Below are 7,563 nucleotides of genomic sequence, written 5' to 3'. Positions count from 1 at the left end.
GGGCCACCGTAGTGGGTGCCCACCCCACCCCTAAGAGCCAGAGGGACCTTTCGGGGGTGAGGTGGGGAGTCCTGGTGGTGCTTACTTGGGGCAGCTCCCAGGAAGCATCTGGCAGGTCCCTCTGGCTCCTAGGGGCGGGGAAACGTAGCTACGGGGAGCAGTCGCTCCCCTCACTGATCACATCAAAAGCAGCACCTTAGGTGCTAATTCCATGGGTGTTCTAAGGCTGGAGCACCCACGGGGAAAATTTGGTGGGTGCAGAGCACCCACCGGCAGCTCCCTGCCCCACACCTGGCCCCAGCTCTCCTCCACCTCTGCCCCTGAACACATTTCCTAATACCAAATCAAAAACAAGTAAGGATGGTGCCAGTTTCTGGATTTGAGGGGACTCTGCACCTTCATTTGCTTCTTCAAATTCAGAATGGTAACCGTAGCCTGCATAATTCTGTTGCTGGATCCACAAGATTGGTTTGCGACTCTTGACCTGCACAATGCGTACCTTTCATGTCCCCCTATATCCAGGGACACAGGAAGTATAAGATTTCATGTGGGACAGAACCATTATTAGTTCTGGGTACTGCCCTTCTCTCTCCAGTACCAAGGGTGTTTATCAAAGTTTTAGGAGGTGTTGCTGCCTACCTTAGAAGACAAGTTTATCTACATGACTGACTCCAAGGGAAATCTCAACAAGTGGAAAGGTCCATTAATTAGATTATTCAACTTTTTCTTTCCCTTAGCTTGAAGATCAACACAGAAGTTCCTATTAATACCTATACCGAGGAAAGCATTCATAGGAGCAGCATTAGACTTAACAGCCAGAGCTTATCTGCTCCAAGACAGATTCAAAGCCATGTCCCACCCCCATCATTCATCTTCTAAACATCCTCATACTACCGCACTTGTCTAAGTCTGCTCAGGCATGTGGTCTCCTTCGTGTTCGTCACGACAGCATACCAAACTGTCTCTACAAACTGTAGACAGTTGGCTAGAGTCAGTATATGTATCAAGCAGATACCACGTTGACATGCCTCTAATCCTTTGACATTTGTACATCACTAAATTGATGGAAAGAAACCAGCTATTCCAATCCACCCAATCAAGACTTTAATGATGGATGCATGCCTGTGAAAGACGCAAAGAAAGATTAATTAAAGCTCAGAACAGTTCACAGAGCCTGTGTTGCATTTCTGCCAGAAATCGGCGGTCTGACAATTAAGTTCTGACTGACAACACAATGACTATTTTATATATAAACAGTCGGGGGGGGGGGTGTGTGTGTGATCATCTTGATTAAGGAAGGAAGCAGTTTGACTATGGAACTGGTACATTCAGCACTAAGTATCTCTCAGGGCAATACATCATGCATATCTACAGAATACATCTGAGCTGATAATTTTAATCAGCCCATGTTTAGGTCATCAAGGATTCTGTCATCCATTGCATTTTCCAGGAGTGCGGTCATCCATCAATAAACCTGCTTGCAACACACAAGAACAAAAAATGTTTCAGTTTCTGCTCCAAGGGAGATCTAAAGTCAGATCCCCATCATACACATTCCTTATGCGGTGATCCCCACAGGTGATGTGCTTACCCTCTGATTCCCAGGGTGCTCAGGAAAATTGAAGATGATGCTGCAAGGTCCTGGCTGGCTGAGGAAGTTTTGGTACCCAATGGTGATGCTTCTACCAATATGTCTACCAAAACTATTATGTTCTTTACTGGACTTACTATCTCAGGACAACAGGAACATCTTACTTCTTTGAGTGATTCCACATGTCCATTCGATGGTAGGTGTTTATTCACTTCAGTGCACAGTTGTCTGAGACTTTTTACCCTTTCCAGTACCTGTCAAGGAGGCTTGAATGCCCTCTGCTGTCGCACATGTTGTGCAGGCATAAAGGGCCAAGCCACCTCAGATCCCCTCCCCTCTCAGTTTTTTCCTGCTGCCTGTGACAATTGGTGGAGCTCTCTGTCCTTGCTTCTGCAAGTCTCTCGTTATCAGTGTACAGTTCCCGTGTACAGTTTAAAAAAAAAAGTTGTTTTTGTTTTGTGTGTATAGGTTCTGTCACCCAGTTTGAGTTATCAGCTCTGGTAATGGAGGTATGCCACATCATCCAGGTTTCAAGCCTTGTTGCTCTCATGGCAAGGTGATGCCAAATAGCAACTCTCACTTCACCTGCCTTACGTGTTTGGGAAGGCTTGAGAGTGAGAAGTGAGGCATCTGTAAGGGCTTTAAGACTCGTTCAAAAGAAGACAAGGCAAACAGGTTAAAATATCTGCTCTTGGAGTTTGTTCTGCAGCCTCCATCTGAGCACTTCAGCATTGGTCATTAGCACACCTCCAGCGGTACCTGGTCCTGAAGAAGAGGCATGGGAAAGTGGATCCAGTTCTGGTGCTGTAGAGGGATTCAAAGAGGATGAGCTCTGCTAGGGACACAGGAGAGCATTCTAAGAGGAAGCACTCCCCAGGGTACACATCTAAACGGGAGTTCAGTGACTCTGGAGGCCAGTGTTGGCCTGTCGAGACCAGCTCCCGAAGCACGTGCATCGACATCTCCTCGCACCACAGTACAACAGAGTATCTTCCTGGTGCCTTACACTCCCGTGTTGTTTGAGTGTGCAAGAGAGTTGATAAACCTCTTGGTTCAACAGTGGTTCAAGAGTCTCACCTGCCACCAATATCTAGGGCACTGCCTCCGGCACCTTCATGTCTGCACCAAACATGCACTTCCAGAGGTGGCCATCAGGGTATCCGTGAGGCTGGTACTATCTAGGGGAAAGCCCCAGATTATATCCCCAGCTCCCCTTTCCTCAGAGTATGAGCCTTCTCTGGTACCAACAGGTACAGCACCATCTTGGTCTTAAGGAGCAGCAGCATCCTCATCAGACTTGAAGGTGGGTTCCTACATATCCCAAAGTTTCTAAGATTCACTGTGGCTGGCTACCCTTATCAGTGCAGTGTCTTCCCCTTTGGTCGTTCAGCTGCCCCTTGTGTTTTTACAAAGTGTGAATGTAATTTGTATGTGAAATAATATAAAAAAGGCCAAGGTTTTCTGATGTCTATTCAGATGCCTAAGCAGTTTGATTTTTAAAAGGACTGTGAGGGCCCAGTAACTCTCACTGTATGTGTACTGCATTTAGTTTTAAATGAAGTTGATGTTATAACTGAAGGCAACACACAAACTATTAGACCTGCTGGTGCTCATCACTTTTAAAGATCCAACCACTTATTATTTAGGCTCCTAAATAGGAATTCCAGACACTAACTTTAGATCCCTCCCCCCCTTAAAAAATATTAGTCAAAAATTAATTAGTCTTTCAGGATTTAAGTCAAACAAATAGCATTGGGCCCAAAACACCACATGCAACAAGGTATATTTAAATCAAGAGGTTTGTATATGCATTAAAGCAGTGTTTTAGTATAATTTAAAATTCATTTACACATTGGTTAGTAAATGTACCTAGTTAAATCAATTCTGCTACTCCTGCTGGTTGTTATTCAAGATGAAGACAGAGAAAAAGTGTTACAGCTACCCATTCATTCCCTCTTATTTTCAAGGGAGCTGGGTGTAGAGTTTTTGGACCTCTCTCTCTGCTACATTAAACTATTTCTAGAAGCACTTCAGACACTCCTGCGGAGAGATAGGAAGAGTAATCAGCAGGCCTTTGAAATGGCAAATTTCAGAGTTGGGGTGATTTCCCCATTGGCTTGACATCGGTATTGATAACACATAAGGTTGCATGTTCAAATTTATAATTAGCTTAAGGGCTGAATTACGTTCACTGAAGTCTTAAAGGAAGCCTGTACAATCCCTTAAGCAGCAGAAATACACACCTGTAAACACCACTTTTGTTTTTTTTTGTTTGTTTTTTTTAAACTGAAAGAAACAGCAGCAGGTAATTATGAATAAATTGGGGAAAAAATGCAGCTATCTGAAAACTGTATTTAAAACCTGCAGACCAGCCTTTCAAGAAAATTGAGAGCGCTCTGTGTAAGCGCAAAAGCTTGTCTCTCTCACCAACAGCATTTGGTCCAATATATTACCTTCCCCACCTTGTCTCCCTAATATCCTGGGACCAGCATGGCTACACCACCACTGCATACAGCTCATGAACAGCCACACTGCCTAATCATGCTAATTGGATACTTCAGGAACAATGGTCAGTAATTTACAAGGAGAGAAGACAGTGACTGTACATGCCTCCCCACTTGTGTGTCTCAACCTTGCCTTGGGAGTTTAGCCTCCTTTTTGTGAATTGTTAGGATCAAAGCTTAAAAATTAACCTGATGCTTAAACCCAAGGATTAAGTCACTAGCCAAGAATCTAGGCGATCAAGCCCCCTGAAGTGTAAAGGAATAAGAAGTTTGCACTGTATTTAAATTGAAACGTTGATAACTGATGAAAATCTATAGTGATGCAAGTTAATTGTATCATAGCTTTTCCTGTCTTGGCTTCATTCCCCTCTTCCTATGTTGATCATAACATATGTTGCCTTTAGGCATCTTTTCCTTTGCTTTGTCGTCTCCTTTATCCCCTTTCCCTATATTGTGACAGTCTTCTCTCCCCCACTCCAAAAAAATAAATCAGTACTATCCTTCCTAATGTATCTCAGCTGTTGGGATTTCCTCCAAGACCTTTTCTATTCAGCTTATCCAGAACACTTTGTCCAGTTCTGGGAGAACACTTCTTCCAGTTCTCTGGGATCCAAAACACTTCAGTTTGACTCTAGATTTCATCACTCAGGTTCCTTTATTTGGCATACAAGCAAAGCTACACTGTTGATCAGACTCAAACACAGGGGGCGAGTACAAGGCATACCACACATCCAAAGTTACACAGACAACCTCTTCCTTTATATACATTTACACATTACATTGCATTTGCTATACATTACACCACACATTTTTGGCTTGTCTTGCTTTGCAGGAATCAATACCTGTATAGTGTGCTTTCTCTATGTGCTGTTCAGTGGAACCTGATCTTTACATTCCAGATTTATCTTGTCCATAGTTCCTACCATCAAGGTGTTGCTGCTTATCTTATCTAGCAGACATCGTGACTCCAGAATACTGTTTGTTCAGTCCCTATTTACAACTTAACCTTCCATTCACCTTCCCAATTATGCCCACTAAGAAATGAGGCAAGTTACTTATGTCAAATCAGGCCTACACCATCTGTCTCTCACAATAAAATGTAGAAATACCTACAGCTAGAGGACTATTTAGCCAAAAACTTAAAAAACATGTCCAAGGGCAAAGTCCAGATAAGAAGCCAACCTCCCACCCCAGCTGCTGGAAGAAGGGACAGAGCTGGATTTTCTACCTCTCTGTTGTCCTTGAATCCTACTCAGGGACTGCACGTTTCATACAGACCTTCAACTAGTAGAGGTCTAACATTTGAATCCTCTCTCACCTTGCTCTGGCTGTGGAAAAGGCAGTTTCTTGACATTCCAGGCCTACAAGAAAGAAGGGTTTCCAGAAGTACAAACTTATAGCTGCTGAGAAATCCCATGAGCCTCAATTAATTTTCTACTAACTTTTTCAAAAGAGGAAAGTATCTGAAGAATCTTCTGAATGCTATGAGAGATCAAGTACTCTGAAATCAAGAAATTCCAAATCTTAAGGTGGTTTTCGCAATGTTAACCAAGATACACACATGTACTTTAAGCAAAAAACCCACAAAAATCTTAAAAAGTCTTAAGGTATAACTCACAAGGTTTGCAATGTGCCACTTCACATAAATGGTTATTCATCTTGTGCAGTAACTGTGATTCTTCGAGATATGGAGCCCTATGTGGGTTCAACCCTAGGTGTGTTAACACCCCGTGTCTTTGATCGGAGATTTCTCATAGCAGCATCCATTCGGCTCCCCACGCGTGCTAGTCAGCCTCATGCCCCATGCTGTTATGTAGAACTGCATGGGTGAACCACACTCAGTTCCTTGTCTATTGTGAAGCCCCATAGCAAAGAACACCAAAGCAGAGGGGAAGGAAGGTGGGTAGTGGAGTTTTGGATCATATTAAAGAAGTTCTGTAATAAAATCACAAATGAGTTTGACTCCCCATAGTTTAAGTTCCAGGGTATTACTAATTAAGAGGTCTCTTGGTTTTTGGTCTCTTGTTTTTACTGTTTCTCTCCCTCTCTGTGTGAAACTTGCAAGTTGCTAATTGTGTTAGTACAATCCAAGAGTCTGTTTCAAAGCAATACTTTGTAACAACTACTCACAGAGAGAGACTCAAAGTGATACTTTGTAACCACAGAAACAGCACACAGAGACTCCCCGCCCTTTTGTTGTATTTATCTTGCTTTGTTAACAATTGTGATTAAAATAGAGATAAAGGATGTATGTGGATGGATGGTTGGTGTGGATAATAAATGAATGATCAGGGAGGTGCCAGCCTAAGAATCCAGGGTTGATCAGCTGAAGAAGGCGTCAAGTGGAAACAACCCAAGGACCCCCGGAGGGCAGACTGGAATCCACCCAACAGCCTCAAGGATGGGAGAACTGAAGAACAAGATAACATCTGGCAGCACGGAGCCGTCAGGAATGTGCCATCTGCTGATTGAATTCAGCAACAGCATGATGAAGCAATTCCCATAGACTGGCATAGGAATAAATTTCTATAAAAATGGACTCTAGAAACTGAGAACTTTGGGGTCTGTTTCTGCAAACCAACTTCCAGGAGCATCAGATGAACATCTGACAAGGCCCCGCTCCCTCCTTGCGTCCAGGCCACCTGGCCAGTGCTTGGCACAAGCAACTCTTAAGGCTGGTAACTATGATAACCTTGCAGAACCTGTGTGTGTGTGTACGCGCGAATAATTATGAAGTTGAATGGAATGTTATAGCTATAACTAATTGCTTACTGTGATTCTTTCTGTATTCACAATAAATGTGGCATTTTGACTTTTCCCCTTTAATAAGATCCTGCTGGTTTTTATTTTATTGGTATAACAAGAGCACCAAGAGGGACATACATCTCAAAGAACTACAGTTACTGCACAGGGTGAGTAACTATTTCTTCTAAGTAGTGTCCCTATGGGTACTCCACTCTAGGCAACTATCGAGCAGTACCCTCTAAGGTGGAGGGGGCTTCAGAGTAGAGTCCAGTATGAAAGTACAGCCACGTGGAACACAGTATTGGAAGCACAGTCATGAGTTATTGCATAGTGTTCAACAAATGCATGTACAGAAGCTCAAGTAGCAGCCTTACATATTTCAATAATGGGCATGTTTTTGAGAAATACCATAGAGGTGGAAATGGACCTTGTAGAGCGACTACATATGTCTGAAGCTGCTTGAATATTACAAGAGTCACAGCAAGAATTAATGTACTCGGATATCCACTTGAAAAGTCTTTGATTAGAGATTGCAGATCCTTTTGATCTATCCTTTTGATCTATCAAGACAAACAGTTTGGGGTCTTTCTGAAGGGTTTAGTCCTATCCAGATAGAAGGCCAGGACTCTCCTGACAAGGGTGTGCAACACTGCCTCTTGATTATCTAGGTGAAATTCAGTGTGGAAGACTGGCAAGTGAATGGGTTGGTTAATACAGAACCCA

This window comes from Dermochelys coriacea, chromosome 1 (genome assembly GCF_009764565.3).
Source record: "Dermochelys coriacea isolate rDerCor1 chromosome 1, rDerCor1.pri.v4, whole genome shotgun sequence".
Taxonomy (NCBI): domain Eukaryota; kingdom Metazoa; phylum Chordata; order Testudines; family Dermochelyidae; genus Dermochelys; species Dermochelys coriacea.
This window is presented reverse-complemented; position numbering follows the sequence as displayed.